General features: G+C 52.2%; 1 long non-coding RNA gene across 2 annotated transcripts in view; it reads left to right on the top strand.

The window, feature by feature from the left end:
* The window catches only part of LOC135317092 (uncharacterized), a 123005-nt gene that overhangs the window by 87566 nt on the left and 14151 nt on the right, over positions 1 to 21288 (top strand). For both annotated transcript variants that reach the window (XR_010376205.1, XR_010376204.1), the window contains exon 2: positions 17400 to 17487. This is a non-coding gene — a long non-coding RNA (uncharacterized LOC135317092). The remainder of the gene's footprint in view (positions 1 to 17399; positions 17488 to 21288) is intronic.

Here is a 21288-nt window from a genome sequence, read left to right as displayed (position 1 = left end):
CAGAGGGAGGACGATGCACGGGGATTTGACGAGGCTGCTGCGTCGCGCAGGCAGCCGGAGCCCCCGCTGCGGCAGCCCCTCTTGGAGATGCGGGTCAGAAGGCAGGAGGGGAGGCAGGAGAGCCGGGAGGGCTGTCTGGCCCCGCTGCCCGGCTGCCCTCCTGCTTTGAAGCCGCCTTAAAAGAGAATTTCCGATTAGTCCATTTGGGCTCCATTTTACTGGGAGGCAGCAGTGGTGGTTTTTCCCACTCCCAGTTCACCCGATTTGGAGCCCAGGAAGTCTGTGCAGGGGCTGTGGGTCATTTTCTCATGTGAAGACAAAAAAGGAGGGGGGTTTTTTTGGCTTTTTTTTTTTTATTTTTTGTTTTTTAAATGATGTTTGCTAAGTCACCGTAGGTTCTTATCAGCCCTTTCCATTTCCTGAGGAATCCCATTCTCTTTTCCGTCCTCTGTGAGCTCTGAGACCTAGATCTGAAGAGCTGTTTATTATCTGCTTTGCCTTCTGATAAGCTCCTGTTTATAAATTCGCTTCCCCTGCTATATATCTCCATTTGTTTTTTTTCTGATTATTTTCCTTTTGAAACTGTAGATAAGACATTTTCTTCCTTCGCTGGCTGACTTCCAGCCGAATCACCCAGCCTGCGGCTGGCATGGCGCAGCACTCCTTCCTCCGCGCCCAGCCCCGCCATCGCTTCGGTGACGTTATTTTTGTATTTCTGACAAATTAGTTCTGTGCAAAACCACCTGGGATGGATTAATCTACCTTGACTACCAGCCCTGGCTGGGACCTTCCCATCGCAGGGGGGCTGCTGCTCCCGGGGAGCTGTGGGCAGGAGAGCGCCCGCCTCCCGCACTGCCTGCTCAGGGACTCTCCCCACCCGCCTGGCTGCAGCGATAGGAAACCACCAAAAATCCCTCTTTTTCTTCCAATTCCGTGACTCCTTCAGGCTTGAATTGCCATGACCAGGCTTCATTGGAGCTACTATTTATAGTGCAGAAATATCTGTAGGTGGGGGCTGAAATTGAGGTGTATTTTGCAAAGTGAACATGGGGAAACACCGTCCTCCTGCCCTCGGAGCTGGCACCCGGAGCAGAGGAACGAGGCGCTGCTGGGACATTTCGAGGCAGCTCCTGCTCTGCTTGGACCTCGGCAAGCCGGGATGCTTTATTTTGCTGCCAGCAGGCCAGCAAATGGCTTTGGGAAACTCTCCGCTCCCCCTCCCTATGACCGCCCAGAAAGCACAGCCCCCCACATGCCAGGGAGCAGCGCTGCTCTTAATTAAGTGATGCTTTATTAAAACAAATGTCTCTGTGCTCTTAAACGATAGGTGATGGCTGTGGTCTCCCTGGTAAATATTTACAGACTGCGAAGTTTTCTTGAGTAATCATTTGGGGGAGAAAAAAAGGACAATTCATCACGTTGATGTCAGATCATGGCCTCTTTGTTCCTTGTAAAAGCCAGATCCATCACACTCCTTCTGAGCAAGGACACTCGGCAAGGTCTCTGTCACTTGGCTGAAATATGCCAGCGCAGCAGAGGCCATCGTGGCTGGGAAAAGTTTGAACAAGCCCAACTTCTCCTTTTAATTACTCCCAAGGCTTCCACCGCTTCCCATCCACCGAGAAGCTCAAGCTGCTCGGAGCAGGGGCCATATGGTCCCAGCACGCTCAGGACAGATTTCCAAAGCAGTGATTAATTAACTTGGCTCCAGGCAGGTGAAAAGGGTCATCGGGGCTCACTGTGGTTTTCGAGGCTGGGCACTGAAACCAGCGGGTGTGCCTGAAATTCCCGGGCAAATATGCCAGGTCCCCTGGTAGAGGTGCGGGGACTGGGCAGGGGAGCCGGTGCCCAGGTCCCGGCTGGAGCATCACGTCCCCGTGGGTGACCCACGAGAAACTTTGCCGGGGCTGAGTCTAGCGACGAGGACACTGGGATGATGTAATTATTCAGGAGGATGCAGTGTGCCATCGCTGCAGTCCCTCCCGGCCCCGTTTTGCAGCGGTCCCGCTGAAGGCAGAGAGCGGAGCCTGCGACCCGCCCTGCCCTGGAGATCAGGGTTGCATCGCACGCCGGGGTGAGCGAACCGGCACTCCTGAGGTGTCCAACAGCTCGCCTGTGCGTGCGGCTGGTCAAAGACAATAAAAATTACCCTCCTGCCCCGCAGATTTTTTCTCTCTGACATCCCATTTGGGGCTGATTTGTGGGGAGGAGGAGCCCACTGTTAGCGTTTGGGCCCCCACGAGCGCAGCCGGTGAGCAGTCAGGATCTCCCTCCGTCGCGGCGCCGGGGGGAGCAGGATGTGTGGTGCTTTGTCAGAGCCTCTTTCAAACAGGATTAAAAATGCATAAGCAGATAAGGATCATAAATGCGAGTCTGTCGGGCCAAGGCAGCTGGGAACCAGGCTGCTACGCTGCCTTCACCCTCAGCCCTTCGCTCTCCGCATCCACCACCGGGACCCCCGGAGCATCCCTGCTCCCGGCTCAGAGAGGCAGGCTGGGGGTAGGGGGGTGCTCTGGGCACCCAGGACAGTGTTATATGGGCTCAGTGAGTCTGGGCTGGGGCCTGGCAGAAACAAGACCCTACCGCTGTTGTGAAGAGGGGTTTCTGTGCCGGGCTGGCCGTGCCCGAACCCCATAGGCAGCACAGAGTGTCGCAGGCTTCCTCCTGGGGCTGCAGGAGGAGCACGGCGTGGCTGTGCCGTTCGAAGCAGGGGCTGCACGTGCTGTGCCGAGCTGCCCCGGGCTCCCTGCTGCTCCTTGTTTTGCAGAAAAAAAGAGGAATGCTTTGTACTTTGGCCAAAGCACTGGATACAGCACCGACCTCTCCTGCAGACTTGCTCTAGGCAGGCTTTGGGTGCCGGCGAAGCTCTGAACACTTGATATTTCATCCCCAAATTCACTGTATCATCTCAAGTCTGCCCTACGGAGCACCCTGCCCATGGTCCCTTGAACAGGCAGCCAGCCCTGACCCGGCACAGAGTTTCTGACGCTATTTCAGCTCTATTTCAAGGCTGTTATTGCCCTCACCTCCGGACACAGCGACGTTTTAGTATTCAGCTCTCAGGCACCCGCAGCTCTGCCATAACACCCATTGCTGCCTTTATTGAGCATCTCTGCTGTTGCCTTGTGCCAATCTTACACTGCAAAAAGATATTGCCTGAGATCTGCAGGGGAACCGGCCAACTCGGCGGGCTGCTGTGCCTGCAAGGTGAAAAGTCCCGCAGAGAGCCGGGACGCCGTCGCCAGCTCCCGCCGGAGCCAGGAGAGCTCTGTTTGGTTGGTGTGGGCAAAGGCTGGGGTTTCATGCAGTAAATTATCTGAGCAATCCTTTTCTCTTCCCCCCCCACACCATGAAACTTCTAGTTTCTGGAAGTCGCCTTCCCTCTTCTACAGATCCGACGTGTGACAAAAACCCCAATGCTCAACATATATAAAAGGAAAAAATGAAGGGGAAGGGGGGGCACAGCACACCAGAAAGGCGTTATTCACATTCCAGTTCAGCTCACAGACGTCAGGTTGTGTTACACTGAATCTCTTTAAACACTGACACTGTGCGTGGGCCTTAGGGCAAGCTGTGCGACACAAACTGCGGGGTGAAATTCAAATTGGCAATGGGCATTATACGGAAAAGCAATGTAAATCCAAACGGCGAGGGCCGAGCAATGCACCAAAATCTCAGTTAGTGTTACCGTGGCTCTGAATTAAGGCTACGGGAAGGCGGCACCGAAGAGCATTGATTTAGGTTATAATGGCAGATGTGCCCTTCTGTCACTGGAGGAGGGGTGGATGACAAGCCCGTGCCCTCCAAGAGCCTCGGGGAGCCGTGTCTGCCTCTTGAGGAAAAAGAGCAGCTTTGCAGTTAGTGAGTGCCATGGCCGATGTGTACCCTGTCGCCTCGCCCCGCGCCCAGCCCCGATGCCCGTGCACAAATACAGCAGTGAGAGACGTCCCTGACAAGGGGCTGAAGCAGGACAGGGCTAAAATACCCCAAATCCTGGTGTGATGTGGAAGAATAGACGAGCTGGATGTCAGCACCAGACCCTGCACACAGCTGGGCTGTGCTGAGCTCCTTCCATCTGCAGGAGCCCGTGCGAAAGCACTTTCCTCTTTGTGGCTGAAGATGTGATCCGAGCTGACACCCACCGCTGTTGCAGCGTGTGCAGGGAGCATCTCCTGCGCCAGCCGTACCAGCTGGGTGCACACAGCGTGCCCACCCTCCCTGCCCTGCTGCCAGCCCCCCAGTCTTCCCACCGGCGCAGGGACTCACTTCAAAGCCTAGGATCTGGTGAACGCATCCTTGTGTTTCTCTCTCCAGAAGCCAAGATATGCTGTGACATGTTGCTGGAGGAGCAGCCGTCGCTTGGCACGAGCTGGGACCTCCCCGCAGCCACCAGCCAGCCGTGCAGCTGCGGTGGAGAGCAGGGGGGCACCCAGGGCAAGCAGGTCCCTTGGCAAGGGTACCCAAGGCAGGAGGAGCAGGAAGGTGGCCACAGCTGAGCAAGGAGGTCCAAAGAGGTCAAAACAGGGAGCTACAGCATTTCCTTGGCATCGTGGGGTCTGGCCATGCTCGGGACAGGAGCTTTGAGCATGCCCTGGCACCGGGCTCTTGTTAGCAGAGCTGACAATATGCTCCTAAACCTGGAAATCATTTAATGAAACCACTGCAAACCCACCCAACTAGGTTGTATTTTTTTTTTAACGAAAAGGCTGTTAAAGGCAGTGCTGCTTTCGGTAGGAGCCTGTGCAGGTGTGTACATGCACAAAAAAAGGGTCTGCAGGGCCCCTCTGCCTTGCTCCAGGCACAGAGGAGAGAGTGGCAAAGCCCCGGCAGCACAGGGCACGGCAGAGAGGAGCCGGGAGATGTCCGGGAGGTGATGGAGTCACCCCAGAGGCAAAGCTTCGAGCCGGCACGTCCCTCACCGCGGCAGTTCGCAGACGGGACGCTGGTGGCTGCCCGTCAGAGCCGCTGCCGCGGCGGCACGTCTCCCCACCCGTGGCACTTCGATCTCTCCCCGGATAGCTGGCATTTGAATGCAGGATCTGACACAATCACACGCCCAAGTGCTTTGCTGTAAACACGCTTTTCCTTTTAGAAGAGGTCTTGTCCCTCAGACAGCCGAGATGGATGAAGGCCCCAGGTAGGCGATGATAACTTGCCAGGAGGATTGCCTTGCTCTCCCTCCCGGCCCGGTGCCGACACCACTGCCCAGGCTTTGCAGGTGGGCAGAGGAAGCCCCTGGGGAGCACAGCTCTCCCCAGGTCCCCCCCAGCACCTGTATTTGCAGAGATACCATGAATAAACCACCCCCGTGCTGGAGATGGGGCATCCATGCAGAGCATGAGTGGCACCGGGCACCCTGCTCGCCCCTGCCGGGTCCAGGGGCGATGGGTTTCAGCAGCGACTGTCTGTAAGCAGGTGGTACAGGTGACTGAAACCCTCATTTGGGAAGGGAGTTGCCATGGAAACCCATCCCTTTCTTTTTTGGCCACTGGAGAACACTTGTTCTCCATCACCAGGCTGAGGTGGGAAACTTTAGCAGGAGGGGGGTGGTTAATAAACCTGGAAAAAAATAAAAGGCAGAGGGAAATCGCCCTTGTGAGGCTGCGCCTTGTCCTGCTCATCCCTGCTGCTCGCAGGGATGTGCCAGCCCCGGACAGGGCCACGGGGTAACGTCCCCAGGCGCTCCCAGGCTCTCCCCGGGGTCCCCGCTGCCCAGCTCCGGTGCTTCGGCATTATTTTGGCTGCTGGGTAAATGGCTCGGGAATGAGCAGCCTCTGGGAGGCACCTGAACTTTAATTCCCATGGGGACTGGCATGAGCTCTAACATTTTCTTGGAGGAAAAGGTTGTTACTGAGATTATTGACCTGAAGGGCAGAGTTAAAGCAGGCTGGAAATCGTAAAAAAAACGATTCCATTTTCCACCTAGACTATCAAGGCTCCCAGCAAAGTCTTCCCGTCTCTTTTCTTCTCTTTTTTTTTTTTTTTTTCCCCTGTTAACAGGCATTTTTTAAGGTCATGGTGCCGGCTTGCTGTGCATTATCAAGTAATTTGCACAATATATTTCTTCCCTGTGTGTATCTTCTACTGATAATGTATCAAATGCCAGAGCATTAACAGGAGGTTTTCATGCGGGCGTTTGCTGTGTAGGCAGCAAGAACTGAACTCTCCCTTGAAAGGACAGAGGTGAGAGCAGCAAGGGAGAAACGTGCGGAGGATAGAGCAAAAGGCTAGGAAAGGTGAGAGACACGAGAAATACCAGAAGAAATCCTTGAATAAACCACGCTTTGCATTTTTTCCCCCCACTCCCCTGCTGCTACACTGCAGGACAAAGACCTGGGGTTTTGAAGACCTGAGTTTGACACCTCGCTTTGCCCGTGGTCCCGCGGGCTGTGTCTGAGTGGAGTTTGTCAGGCAGATGCTGGCTCACTTCGCCAGCAAGTCATGCAAACCGGGAGCCATGTGCATGGAGAAGATGCTGTTTTCAGCCGGTGCGAAGGGCCTGGCTGGGCACTCCCCGAGCTCCCGGGGTGCAGGTGCTCGGGGTGCAGCCAGACCAAGGAAAATCCCCCCCACCATCCATCCCAGTGAGGCTGGGGTGGCTCTGGGGCAGGTTTTCAGTGCTGGTGGCCCCAGCAAGGCTCCCGCTACATCTCATTTGGGCAGGAGAATAGTCCCTAGGGTCTATAAAGAGTATTTTGGAGACACTCCTCCTTCCATCCCATTCCTCTGGTCCTGCCTGCAGAGCAGGGACCACAACCTGCCCTTTCCCTGGCCGTTGGATTCCCACCTACTGCCCCACAACCCAGCCAGAACACGGGCATCCCCTGCAAGGCTCCTGTTCCCTCTTAGGTGTGACAGGACGTGAGGCAGAGACAGTTTAAAGGACTCGGTGTTTAACCTCTTTTTTTCGTCCCTTTGCTAATTCACACTCTGGGGACTGTCAGTCTCCCGTGTCCCCAAACCCGCTCATCTGTTCTGCTCTGTAGCGAGTGGCAGGGAGATTAAAAACCTCCCTGGTAAGACATGCCTTCTGTGCAAGTGCTTGGCAGAAAGCGAGCTGGAAGCTGCTTTGCACAGGTAAAGCATCAAACGCACAGAGCCAGGCTCCCTCCTGCAACTGGGGACAGATCTTGGCATGGGGGGTTTGGCCCCGAGCCTCCCCCCAGTTGGGGAAGAGGCTTCTCTGTTCTGCCACAAGCAGGGAAGGGCACACAGGAGCAGCTTTAGAGCACAAAAAGGGATTTTCTGGGGACTGGAGGCCTGGGTGATGGCTACGGATTAACGGTGGCGAGGGGCACAGACAGGTGGGAGCCGCAGGGTGCCTGTGCATGGGGCGGATGCAGACACTGCCCTGCTGCGGCTGAGCCAGTCCGGGCTGCCAATAGCCCCAAAAATAGGCTTGGAAAGGCAGGTCTCCTAGGGAAGGTATTGATTAGGGCTTATCCTGGATTCAGGCCACCTTGGTTCAGCCATAGGCAAAAAGTCTCTTTAGTCATCTACTTCCCTCTACAGTCGCTGGGAAGAAACAGCATCTTCCGACAGCTCGTCCCCATCGGGGAGATGGTTTCCCCCCGGCCCCAGGAGGTTTGTCTGGGGTCACCCCTCGATGGGCAGCCCCAGCCTCCCTGGGGGATGAGTCCCAGGCTGGTGCTGTGCAGGGAGATGTCTAGTGACGCACAGAACTGCGAACCCCAAATCTGGCGGGTGGCCCCGGTACCCTCCTGCTGTCGGGGGAAGCGAAGGGAAGGCTGCCGGGTGAGGAGGGGCTCACCAGTACCAGCTGTCCAGGGCAGACTGGGCAGACTGGTGCACAACCAGCCTGCCTGCTGCCCCAACCCTTTCAGGCTGATCTGGCTTTTAGCAGGACTTTGGCTGATTATTAAAAATAACTTAAAAGGAAGAAGAAAGCACTTCATCATCTGCCTGGAGCCTTGTAAAGCCCAGGGAGTAATAGCATCTTTTACCTGCTCTCTTTTCTGCTCAGAGAGCTCCTTTGCTAGGTAGAATATATTGCCTGCCTGATGCGCAGCGGCTGCCAGCAGATCTGCGCGCTGCCCGGCTCCTTCTGCAGGCTATTTCTGTCTCTGCCGCTCTCCGCCTCACTTCTGCAGGAGCAGGAGGAGTTTTGCTCTTCGAAAGTTTGTGCCTAGGCTGCCAATGCCGCCAAGCGCCGCCCATCCAACCCTCCAGAGATCTGCTCTGCCCGCTGGCGGGATGCCCTTTCCGATGGCAGAAGCGGGAAAATTTACCTTGGGGAGAATGACGATAAAAGGAGAAAGCACCCATTTCTGTGCCGGCCTGTGACGGGGACGCGATCCCCCGTCCGTGCGGGTGGCAGATGGGGCGTCTCCAGGCGTTGCTCAGGCTCCCGAGCGAGGGGCCGTGGTGGCATGCGAAGGGCGGCGCTCCCGGGATGCTGGTTGGGGTCGGCGGATGCTGAGCGGTCCCGTGCGCAGCAGCGGGTGGGCAGGCGGCTCCCCCCGGGCGTGGGAGGTTGTGGGGGGACACAGGGCTGGAAATGAGTAGGTCCTTCTTTGCCGTGTGGGGAAAGCAAAGGCATGAAGGAAGGGGAAGGTATGAGCTCTGAGCAGGGCTTTCAGAAATGCACAGGAACAATTTTAGGTCCTCTGGGAGTCCCCGGAGAATTAGTTGTTTGGCTGGAGGTGAATAATTAAGGATTCTGATGTGGGCAGGTATATTAATGTGCCTCTGAAAGCTTCAGATCAATGATGGAAGGGAAAAAAAAAATAGAAGATGCATATAATAATAAAAAAAAAACACCAGAAACTTTGCTTGACATGATGACATTACTGATTTTTTTATGATCCTCTCAAATAAACTCTATAACAGTTATTAATTTAGTGTCGTTAATAGCTCATCCTTCAAATGTCAGGCAGAAACCGAGGCTGCAAAATGGGATTACTATGGGCAAAGTCGGGAAGAAAAACAGTAATCCTGACTTGTTCTGAGCGCCTCGCTCAGAAATGCGGTTACACCCAGACAGCCCTGGCATATCCGTCCTGGATGGGTCAGTGGCTCCATCCCAGAGGGCATGGGAAGGGAATTGCAGGATCACCCTCCTTTCATCAGCCTTTAAACCCCCTAATCCACACCGGGTTTTATTTTTGGGTTTTTTGAGTTTCTTTGGGGTTGGTTTTTTTTGTGGTCACCCCCACTGAGCTGGGGCTGTGCTGCAGCCCAGGCACAGCTGCATCTCAGCAGCCCCAGAGCAGGTGGAAGGTGCTCTTTAAATAGCCCTTTAAATAGGGATTTAAGCTGAGTTGCTAAAGGTGTTGCAGGAAGGAAATTTGGCCCTCCCAAGAGCAACCCCTTGTATTGCTTTAAGCAGCCTTGGAAGCCGCCTCTGACTGTTTCGGCGTGGTTTGCAGCTGGTTTTGCATGTGGGCTTTCTCTACTGAGTACAGGTACATGGTGTAACAGGGTTTTACAGGTTGCAGGAGAGGGGAAGGGAAAGAGAAGAGAAATATTTTGCATTGGTCAGGAACACTGTGTCTTCTAGTATAATATTCATGCTGTTACCCCCAGGAATCAATGCTCATGAATTTATTAAGACCAAGAGGTTGCTATATTTGCAGGAATATGAAACCAGTCTGTTCCTAACCAGAATGCAAATTGAAGTGTGTGTGTGTACGTGTGGGGATAACAACTCTGTGTGTGTGTGTAATTTAATTTTCTGGTGTATAAAAAAGGGGCAGACGTGACCGTAGTCCTAGTGCTTCAATAACACTATACAAATAACGTGGGGATGTATTAAAAGTCAGTGCCTCTGTGCTGGTGTCTGTGTGCACACAGATTTGATGTGTGCAGACAGGGAGGGCTGCACTTAAGCATCCCTGTAGGTGCTTGCTGAGAAGGAAATATGGGTGAAAAAACCACTGTGTTTTGGCTGTTAATCACTCTTCTGGTATTCAAAATGAGAATATCTTTTGCTGGCAGTGCCTTCAAACCCAGAAGTGCCTGACCACGCATATGGTGGGGCTGTGCGTGTGTCGATTGGCGCGGTACTGACGCAGCGTTGGAGCTGGTTTTGCACCACTCCCCATCTGGGTGGGTAGAAATGTCACCACGAGGCCTCTTCCACTTGTGTCGTCATGAAAGCTAAAGATAAACCAGCCCTGACGGATCCGTCTGTCCGTCTCCTTGGTAGGTGTGGTGGCGTAGGGGAAAGGGAGGGTGTCTGGGGATGTGGGGGTGTCTTCAGCCCCCTCCAGATGCTTTTACCAGCAAGGGCACGCATTGCCCCGACCCAAACAGCGGCTCTTCTTCCATTGCTTTATTCACGCACCAAGATGCAGCAAATAGAGTGAATTTTCTGGGAGAGGAGAAAATGGATTTCTTAATCCAGAGCTTCCCCAACCCTGTCCAATCTGCCCCAAGCTGTGAATTCCCCTCACCAAAAAAAACGCCCAACACCCAAACCCCTAAATAATTGGGTTATTTCTGCTAAATACAGAAGTCACTGAGACGATGCGCTGGTCCCCCGGTTTGGGAAGCTGCTGGTAGTTAGCGTGAGTGATGCACAAAATGAATTCCTGTCTTTCTCCTTCACCCTGGCTCTTCTTCCTCGAGCAATACTATTGGCACTTCTCAGCAGCAGAGATGGGCAAATCACGGGTTTTTTTTTTTTCTTTTCCATTCTGTGAAAGTAATTTATTCTTATTTGGGGAAAAGGATTAAAAAAAGGAAATCATTTGGGATCGACTCAAGCCTTTCATTTGACCCAAGGTTAAATGTTTGTTTCATTTTGGAATTAATTATCTCCTGCTCAAAAAATTCCTCGAGTCAATGTGTCAGTGGAGGGCTGGGGGAAATGCCAGAGTGTGAGGGAAAAGCTGAAACTTCTCCAAGCGGTGAGAGGGGGAGGCTCTGCGGTGCTCGGGGGAGAAGGATGGGGCATTGCGTGGATGGTGCTGGGGAGTTGCTCTGCAAACCTTCTTGCTGGCATTACCCAGCCGGGCTCTTGTGTCTGCGACTGGCCTGAGACGTGACCCGGGCTGGGGCAGGAACATGGAGGGAAAAGCCCTGCTTGGTCCTGGGGGGACCCTGAGCGCCCCCCACCAGCATGGGGGGATCAGAAGTAGCTCCGCAGAGCTCAGAGCAGGGCGTGGAGGAAGGTGTTCAATCACAGCAGGTCTCTGAAACGGAACGTCGGCACCTCCAGAGCAGAGCGCGGAGTAGCTCTGGGGCATTTTTCAGTCGAAAAATATAAAAGGGAAGGGAGAAAAAAAAATCCATTAAAAGGGAGAAATGGTATGAAAAGACCGATACTGGCAAACACCCAACTATAAACAAGCACTAGTCAAAGAGGTACAATGAACAAGGTATACCAAGACGTGCCCAGGAGATGGGGAAGGAGAAGAGCAGCGGTGTGAGAGATGTCCCACCGGTGGGTGACTGCCGGAGGCGAGGGAAATCATCTCCCACATCCCTCGTCCTGCCTCCGTCCCTCTGGCTCAGGGAGGTTGCGATGGCAGCTTTCCGAAGCACGCGCTTGGACGCGTGCCTGCTTTTCATTCAGATGTAATATACTGATTTACAGAAGAAGGGCAACAAAAAAAAAAAGGAAACGGAGAAAGCAAACCCTCAGAAATTCAATTAAATCTGTTGCGTCCTTTAGAAAAAGGCTACTCACTTTGAATGTGGTAAGTGTTCCTTTCTTCTGTAAATCAATTTAGTTTATAAAATGCAAAAGGGGGAGGGGAAAAATAAAAAGACAGGCCTGGTTGTGCATTATCAGCCCACGGGTCCCTCACCTCCCGGCACTGCTGCTCTCTTTACCTTGCTCTCATCGGTCCTCCCCCTCCTCTTCTTGATTTGTGGGTTTTTGTTGGGTTGGTTTTTTTTTTTTCCCCCAAGCAGAATGGGCAGGATACCAGGTGTTAGGGTTGCCAATTCTCTTCTTCCTGTTAACAGCTTTCTGGCCATCAATATTTCATTCTCGGAGATGTTAATGGCTTTGAACTCCTTTCTTGGGTGCAGTCCAAGCAGAACTCGCCACCCTTCGCTCAGCTACACTGTGTGTAGGTGCATGTGTCTCTGCTGGGACAGGCTTCATCACAGCTACTCTGCTTGGGAAGGGGAAACAGCTCCTGTGCAGGCAGGAATGCAAAAAAAAAAAAAGAACAGCCGAGCATCAGCTCTTCTGGTCTCTCCCACTGCTCAGCAGACACACAGGTTGCATCCTCTTCCCCATCCCTGAGCGAGGGGTGCAAGGCACAGCTCGACCGACTCATCCTCGGGACCGTTTGGCACGACTGCAGCCCTGAACACAATTAAAGCAAATTAGGTTTCAGCGCAAACAAATAATTTGGAGAACAGCGATCGCTGGGCTGTGTTTGCCCAGCTTTCAAGACGCCACCTCTCTCTGCATGTTAAAATGGAGCTTGGCAGATGCCTGAGAGCATCCTACAGCCCTGTCTCGCCAGTGCAGCTCAGAAGAAGGTCGGAGCAGAGGGGACAGGCTGGGGACAGCCTGGGGAGCCAGACCGGGCAGCGGTCCCCAACCTGGGGCAAGGAGGTGGCCATGACCCCTATTTTCCCTGGCAGAGAAAGCTAATCACCCAGCCCAGATTAGGCAGCTACATGACGTGGTCTGAGCAAGACCTAAATACTCTGGAGCGGTGTCTTGCAACGTGCATATACAACACCCAATAAAACAGGCGCTGACCTCAATTGAAGACTCTCAGAGCCACTGCGATATAAAAATTAATGAACTGGCCCAAGGAGAAGATGCTGTCATTTCAGGCTAGAATGAATTCCCTGTGTCACCACGGCAGTCTCCTGGCTTTTTCTTTCCAGGGATGAAAATCAGAGCCCGTGCCCAGCCGTCCTTGCTTGGCAGGGTCGGACCCTGCTGGCAGCGTAGCTTTTGCAAGGGATTACGACAGGCAGGGGCTGGGTGGCTGTGGGAAGAGAAGAGGAGGGGGAAAGAAAATGCAGAAACTGCTCGAGCTTAACTGAGCCTCTGTGCTGGAATTCTTACCCCAAATCTTCTAATTAATAGTCAGGATTAGCAGCTGCTGAGGTTGGGTCTTAGCCATCTAATCATGGCAGCACAGACCGGCTGTGCTCAGCATCCCGAGCACAAGGCAGCCTTTCTAGGCTACCAGATAAATAAGTTCGCAAATTAAACCACAACAAAAAAACATTAACATTTGGATGGAGCTGTTCCTTGCAGTTGTGCTGTTTGGAGAGGGAGGATTTGCTGTTGCAGTGCAGCTCCTGCTAATAAACCCCTACTTTGTACTTGGGATCCGGCTCAGATTGCCACAGTCATCTTCCAAAATACCTCCGATCCCTCCCTGCGCTGCAGAAATGTTCCCCCAGGTCCTGCATCGCCTATGGGTCCTGCACCCGGAGCCACGCCAAGCCCATTCCCATGCCAGCCATACCTCCTCTGGGCATGCCTCCCTTGCCTGACCGCTGGTGTGGACATAATCCATCCAAAACAGCCAGGCTGACCCTTCCCGATGCCTCTGTCAGTGCCCCGGGTGCCTTCCCAGGGCTCCTGGATTTCTCATGGGGATGCAGCTACAAACTGTGCAGTAGGTGCCTGGTACCTGGGAATCACCCAACCTCGCGGTGCCCCAGCTGGGACCTTGCTTCACCGTCCCTTTGCCAGCCCCTTGTACCCCGGGACCCACGATGCGCTCGAGGGGACGGGAGTGGGTGAGCGGCGGTGCAACCCGCTGGGTCGCTTGTAATAGCTTTTTATGTTCTTGGGTTCTTATTTTTCCTCCTTAACAGCACCGCCTGCTCTTTCCTTGAATGTACAGTAGGAACAAAGGAGCTCAAGCTGTTTGTCTTCATTTCTCCTGCTGTCTTTCTTCCATTCAATACTTCTGCCTCACGAGGGGTTTTCCTGGCACTGTGGGGGGGGTGTGCACACCTCCGAGATGGGGCAAAACACCCGGGTACCCTCCTGGGCTGCCAGCCCCGCCGATGAGGGGTGCAAGAGGGGCTCAAGCCTAAGGCAGATGGGGTTTCAGGGTGTGTTTTGCTGCTTGTGGCATTCATGAATCCAGCTGAACTTCGTTTCCTCGCGCATTTTCGAGTGCCGCCTTCTGCCAGCTGCCTATGTCAGCTCTGATGGGTAGCTGCAAGTTTTCCGCCTGCATGGGGTATTTTGAAAATCCCAGCTGTATCGGAAAATGCAGAGCTCCAAATGGGGTTCTTCAGAGCAAAACACAGCTGAAATAATCAAATGCCACATTGTTCCTGTGCGGAATGGAAATCAGCTAGAGCTTCACCCTAACTCTGAAGGATTTATGAACTTTGCTGTAACCTCTTTGTTTGAGAGCCCAGGAGATCTGAGAAACCTCCCGTCCCCATCACTTCCCTGCGGTGTCACGTATGGGGAGAGGGCATTCGATAGGAGAGCCTTGGGTTTAATTTGTTCTAAAAATTAATGAGTTTCCAGCCATAGATGTCCCCTGGGAGCTACACGTGGGGTTACTGGCAGCGCTGGTGCTTGTGGGACTGGGGGGCTCGGACGCGAGGGACCCGCAGCCCCAACCTGCTTCTCCCCCAGCGCCCCGGCACAGATGAGCCAGAGACACTTCGCAACTTCCAATTCTCTTTTATGGAGCTCCGTACTTGTTGCCATCTGCTCCCAAATGTTCAATGCAAATTGGCATTCACTTTTATGGTTTTAATTAACCTAATAATAAGCCTTGCATGCCAGGCAGGGGAGGCGCAGGCACTGGGGCTGTGCATGCGCCCTCCCAGCAGAAGCCTTTGGTTTTGGGACAAAACCCATCTCTGACCCCAAAATCAGGGGAAGCCATGAGGCAGTTGTGTAATAATTCATTACCGAAGATTAATTAGCACTGTTAGAGCTACTTCAGCTCTTGGTGGCAATTGCTATCCCCTCTTGCAGCCTCCATCCCTCCCTGGTGTGGAAAAAACATAACACATAGATGTTTTTTTCCTGCTCCCCGTACAAGTCCAGCACATCTGGGCTCCCCAATCCCCTCGGGTACCCTGTATTCGCTCCTGCAGCTCAAACTCTTTTGTGATATTTCAGCCGAGGGAGAGCGCCAGCTCTGCTCACCCTGGCTCGAGCCTCCCAGCCCTGGGATCCAGCCTGCAGCAGCTGGGTCCCCCCTTTGCTTTGGCTCCAAGGAGAGTTTTAATTTCATGAGGTTTCCATTTCCTTACTGGGCTGTAAAGATGTTTTATCTCAGAAAGGCTGGTTTGTTTTTTTTTTCTTTCTCCCTCTTTTTAAGCATAGGGGAATAACAAAGTGAATGAAAACATGCCCTTTGGGTAGATAAACATACTTTTCTCTCCTGTTTTCTATGATGAATGTGTCAGAGAATAGGGGGAAGGAGAAACAGAGGGGAGGATGGTAGTTATAAAAGTGTATGTGGATGTATGGGTAGATAAACAGACATTTTTGTTTCCGATGTTGACTGGGTCACTAAGTGGATAAACAGATAAATCTGTGCCTCTTATTTTCTGTGGTGGCTGAGTCACGGAGGAGCAAGATAGGGAGATACTCCACAGTCAGACACTCCCCGCTTTCGAAAGCATCGTCGGTGTAAACTGCTTTTATTCCGGCATTGCAAGATCTGGGCCATTATCTCTCTGTTAATTACTTTAAACTATCTTTTGCTGAGTTTCACCTTTTTTTCTTTTCTGCTATTTATCCTGCCTTGTATCATCATAATAATACCTCTGATGTCTTCCCTCATCTCTCGCTTGGTCCCGGTGGGACGGTGGTGGGTTTGTGGATGTGTGTGAGAGAACGAGAGAGCAAGTTGTTTTCTTTTATCTCCTTTCCATTCCGTATTATCGCTCCCCATGCCGCCTCCTGAAGTGTGATATAATTGCCTCTGAAAGCACTGCCTGCCTGTCATATCTTATTGCTTGCGTAGGGTATCAACAAAATGCAAAACTGCCACAATTTAAAAGCATTCAGTGTCTTTTATATGTTTCCACCCTGTTAGAAACATATTTAATAAAGTTTTGACGTGCGGAAAGAGGCCCAGTAAGTGATGATAAAACTCTGAACAGCAGCGGCGCACCAAAGGGGATGTATTAAAGTTAATGAATAAATGGGCTGATTTCCACTGAAAACGTGATGGCAAATAAGCATCATCAACAACAACAACAAAAAAAAACCGAGGGCAGATGCCGTACATCCTCATTCGGAGGCTGTGGCAGCGGAGATAAATTGGGCATAAATAAAAACCCTAACTAGGGCTGATGAAAATGGATTAAAAGAGGATTAGGAGATTTCTGATGGATTTAACTGAAACCTGAAGGAAAAGTGAGAACAGGCCTTTTAGTGGAACTTTCTGAGCCAAACTCAAAGGACTTGGGGAAACGCGGCTCCCGGAGAAGTGCCTCCACCACGAACCCCTCCCTGTCTGTAGGAGCCCAGGGATGCTGCGCACGCAAAGAGCCAGGCACTAGCCTAAAGCAAGGACGCGATGTGGGATACGTACGAGAAACACAAAGATAGGCAGGAAAACACCGTGTCCTTTCTCTGATGGTTCACGCAGCAAATAAGCTCAGTCCATGAATAAATTGTTTGCTACAGATAGTTCACAACGCTTGGGTCTTCGGCCACGCACCAGCTCCTCACCTGGGAGAAATAGGAGCAGTTGTCTGCTAATTCCAGCCCTTCGTTTGGTCAAACCCATCAGATTAATTACCTGATATACCCCTCTATACCCCTGTATCCTTCCCCTCGCTGGGAGGAAGGACTTCCAGCTGTCCCCCCTCACCTTGTCCAGGTCTTCGGGGTACAGATGCTCTACCTTAAATCCCCCCCTTTTATTTTTTTCCCCTCTTTTTAGTGTTCGCAGAAGCTGCTGCTGTATCTTGGTTACTGCAAATATATTTGAAGATCACAGCAGAGACATTAAAGCTCTATTAGACCATCCAGTCTAACCTCCCGCAGGTCCAGGATGGGATCCTCCCATGGACAATGTAGCTCATATTAAACGGATGCTATATTTAATCTGACAACAAATCATCAGGCACAATGAGGGAAGGAGAAAACTGTTCCTACAGTGATTTCTTTGCCTGGAGGATTCGATGCAGGGTGAATATTGGGGGAAACATTAAGGAAAAACAAACACTTGTTTCCAAATGTCCTGAAGAGCTCTATTTGGTGGCTGGTTATTTAGAGGAGCCTTAACGCTTGAGCAGCCCCTGTAATACTGCGCGGTTGGGTGTGCTTGCTGGCCGCAATGATGCGTCTAGCCCTTAAGTAAGAGGTCAGCAATACTCTCTGAGAGTCAATTAGTCAGGGAAACCAAGGCACTTGCTTCGTTCAGGCAGGCTGGAAATGCCGAGCAGAGAGTTGTGTTGTTCAGGGCTTTTTTTTTTCTTTCTCTTCCATGATCTACCATGGTTTCCCTTTGCAGGTCACTAGAAACTATGAAGAGAAAAAAAGAAAAGGCAAAGAAGCGCGAGCCATGCGTGTGCATCCTCCTGCCTCCCTCTAGTGAGAAGGTGATGCGGAGAAACTGATTGCAAGTTTCTTGTTGAGTTTGCACGAGGGGACTTGATATTCTGGCTCAGGGAAGAGTGGTCTGGGCAAGCAGAGCTGGGGACGGGAGCGCAAACCCACTCCCAGAGCGATGGCAACCCCAGGGCAGCCAAGCACAACTGAAAATGAGCTTTGTCTTGGTTTTAACTAGTAATTGCCTAGCTTTAGGCATAGCATTTCTCAGCTCTGCTGCTCCCATTTATATACTTTTAGGGTAAGAACATCTCCCGGTCCAAATCAATACTAGCTCTGACTTTGCAAACCCAAATGATAGGGCTTAATCCATCTCAGGATTGTTCTAAGTCGAAGCAATCTCACTTGAGTCAGCAAGATGACGTGATGAACATCTGGTGTAAACTAAATAATTTTAATTTTCGGTCTGGCCAGGCAGGACCGCACCGATGCTTACGAACAAAGTGAACCCAGCCCACATCAAATAAATGTCGTTCACCGTTTCCGATGAGTGCGGCGGGCCTGTTGTTGCACTTAATGCTACACGACGTTTAATTAACTGTGGAGCGGCTGCCTTGTATGCTGTTCTGGGACGCGGCTGCGTGAGAAAGGGCCACGGCTCCGTGCTCCGAGCAGTGCCAAAGCTGGCATTGCAAGGGCTCCCTGGTTGGAAGAAGTCAAGCCGCTGGCCTGACTTATTATGCAGGGAAACTTTCTCCGGAGTCTGAAGCGGTGACTCCGTCTCCTCCCCGTCTGCCAATACGGTGCTGCATCACTGAACTATATAATTGCATGTTTGTTCCTGTTGGGTTTTGAAAAATTAGGATCCAGAGTATAATTCCACGGTGCCTGTGCGGCAAATTCTGCTGTGTAACTACAGCAGAGGAGTTGTGCAAGGGGAGCTGCACCCACGGAGCTGCTCCGTGTAACCAAGCCAAAATTGGAGCAAAAGCAGGCGGGGGAATAAATCTCTTCTTTCTATGCTTCCTCCCCACCCCGGAGCGGGATGCCTTGGTGCTTTATGCTGAGCTGGAACGTGCAGGATGAGCCCTGCCCTTGTTTTTGCTGCTGTTTTCTCCCTCCATCCTTTTTTCTGGGAGAAGTAGTTTGGGTTTAGGTTGCGGGCAGAAAGGCATAAGTGGGTTTTCACCTTTTAGCTGGCTTCTGCCGCGGTGCATGCGCCCACGGGCTCTGCACTCACTCCGTTCCCACCTGGATGGCTACTTTCCTACCTGGATGCCAGGAAATCACACAAAAACTGGAATATTTTCGTGTTTTCCCCTCCTTTCATCCCTGGAAGGCACACGCTTACCCAAACCACTGGGTTTAAGTGACAGCACCTTTGCTTTCTCTGCAGCAATAAAGAGGAAGAACGCCAAAAATATGACATATTGGCAGAATTGTTTCTAACTAGAAGGTTTTTCAAAGTTGTCTAAGTGTCAGCAGCTCTTCTTATAGCCTGGATTTATTTGGCATGGTGTCACAGTTATCTCTGTTAAACAAGTCCTCATATGCACCTTTCAGAGCTTAAGAACACCTGAGGGAAAATGTATTAGGATCTCTGCTTTCAATCTTGCCATAATTTCTGCCTTACTGGGGGCAGGGTGGGGGAAGAGGAAACGTAACGTTGCTGCTGGGGATTTTTTTATTTATTTATGTATTTTCTTTTTAATCCAAAGTGACTTTTGTGATAGGGGAAGGTGCTCTGGCTGGCAGCCCCTTGGAGGTTTATCCATGGTGGCCGCAGACGTGCCAGGCAGCGTGGGATGCCCTGAGCCCCGCGGCTGAGCCGCAGCCCTGCGGTCCCTGCACGGCGCAGGGACCCCCTCTGAACCCGACCGCTTCGCTTTTTTCCTGCGATAATGCCATCTTTGCGTGTTCGCCCATCAGAGGGAATTACAGGGATAATAAATTTCAGATGCTCATGAAACTATCGCCCAGAGAGCGGGCAGAAAAGAAACCCAAGCAAAAAAAACCCCTCAAGTATTCTGCTGTTTACTGGGGAAAGCCTTGAAAGAAAATGGGAGCTGGGCCCCTTTCATGTACCTCTGGGTTTCTTTACTCCCCCTTTGGCTATGAAGCTGCATGTTGGTCTTCAGAAAATAAGGATTATAAACCCCCAGCTTGAGTAGGGAGCATCCCGGCCCAGCATCGCGCCTCTCCCAGCCAAGCCTGCGGTCGATCTTTGCCTCGGTGCCGCTCACGACATCAGCAAGTCGAAAGACTCCGTCGTGCAAGTTGCTAAACAAAATCCAATTAAGCGGCTGGGTTAGAAATGTAATTGTTACGAAAACTGGCTTGTCTGATGGTGAGATGTTATTAAAAAGTATAGAAAACAGTTTGCACTTTCCCTTTCCCCCTTTCCTATCGTGCCACAAACCCTTCAGGTTGCAAGCGTGCCATACAGCTGCTCTTCCAGCCCACAGCCCCTCTCTTTAAAGGTTATTCCCTGCGAGGAAAGGGAGCTGGAGCAAAACATGTGTTGCCAAAGGATCCGTTTCAGGGAGGGGCTGTGAAATTAATGCTATTGCTTACAGAGGTAGAAATGCATTTTATTCAGCTCGTTAGGAGGAAGGATGGGGGGTTGGTGTTGGGGGGGGGGGGGTGCTGCCCAGGTGTGGCAGGGGGTCCCACAGGCACCCCACGACTCACCAGGGGGCTGAGATGGATGAAGCGTGGAAAACAGAGAGACTTTCTCCTTGCGGCACGGGGGCGGCTGGGCTGGTGTGGCCCTTCATGCATCAGCCGGCGCCCAAGGGCGCTGCGGCTCTGCAGGACTCGCCCAAGGTCACAGATAATCTGGGATGGGGAAGGCCCAGGTGTGATGCACAGCGCAAGCCCTGAACCGTCCCTGCTTGCTGCGGGGTGGGGTGGGGGTCTGCAGGCTCGGGTAGGGAAGGTTGCATTGCTTCGGCGCTGGTTGCCCGAGAGCCTTGCTGCCGGGACTGGCCTGCTTTTCCTCCTGCCTTTGCTCAGAAATCAGGCTTAGCCCACTCGTGCTGTTCAGCGCTTTGCGAGCCTCGCATGCACAGTGCTGCTAATGACTAAACATTATTACTAGTATTATTTTTACTCAAAAAGCTCTTCAAACAAACATTAAGCCATCTGTTTCTTGAGCAAACCCTCGAGGTTATGTTTCGTCCTAACTTTCTGCTATTATTGTTAAGCGTGGCCGTTCAGAGCTGCTTCCCATTATCCCCCATCCCCTGGGAGACGTGTCTAGCAACAGAAAGGAGTGTTGCTCCAGCAAAAGCTCATGCAACATCCTGCAGCCCGTGTTTGTAAGGTGATTGGGGGGTGGGTGATACTTGTTCCCAGGAGGGTTATGATAACCGAGCATCCTGTCCTGCCTCCAGGGTCTCTTTTTGCTGCCAGACTCTGGGTAGCTTCAGCCTCCTGCAAGTATTTGAAGTGCAGAGCATGTTTTTATGACTCTGATTCAGCTGAGCACTTAAAGAAGTGCTTGGAATTAGTGCGTGCTTACACATTTCCCTGACACCAGACTTATTTCCATGCAACTATAAGTTAAAAAAAAAAAAACCCAAACAACCCAAAACCGGTTGGTGAGGAAGAGGAGAGCGCTGGCACCCTGTGGAGGTTTATCTGGAGTGACTGGTTTCATCATCCTGGCAGGCGGCATCACTCGGTACCCACTGGTGAGCGTGGCAGAGATGTATTTCTCATGCAGGGATCGCTGTGAGGGGCAAACCCAGGCGATGCCCTTCCAGCCAGGGCATCCCACAGTGGGCAGCAATCAGCCGGAGCCCCCCCGTGAGCTATGGGAGGACAGTTTCCTTAAAGCCAAATGGCAA

Source organism: Phalacrocorax carbo, chromosome 24, assembly GCF_963921805.1.
Source record: "Phalacrocorax carbo chromosome 24, bPhaCar2.1, whole genome shotgun sequence".
NCBI lineage: Eukaryota > Metazoa > Chordata > Aves > Suliformes > Phalacrocoracidae > Phalacrocorax > Phalacrocorax carbo.
Note: the sequence above shows the minus strand (reverse complement) of the source record. Positions and strands in the feature narration are given on the sequence as shown.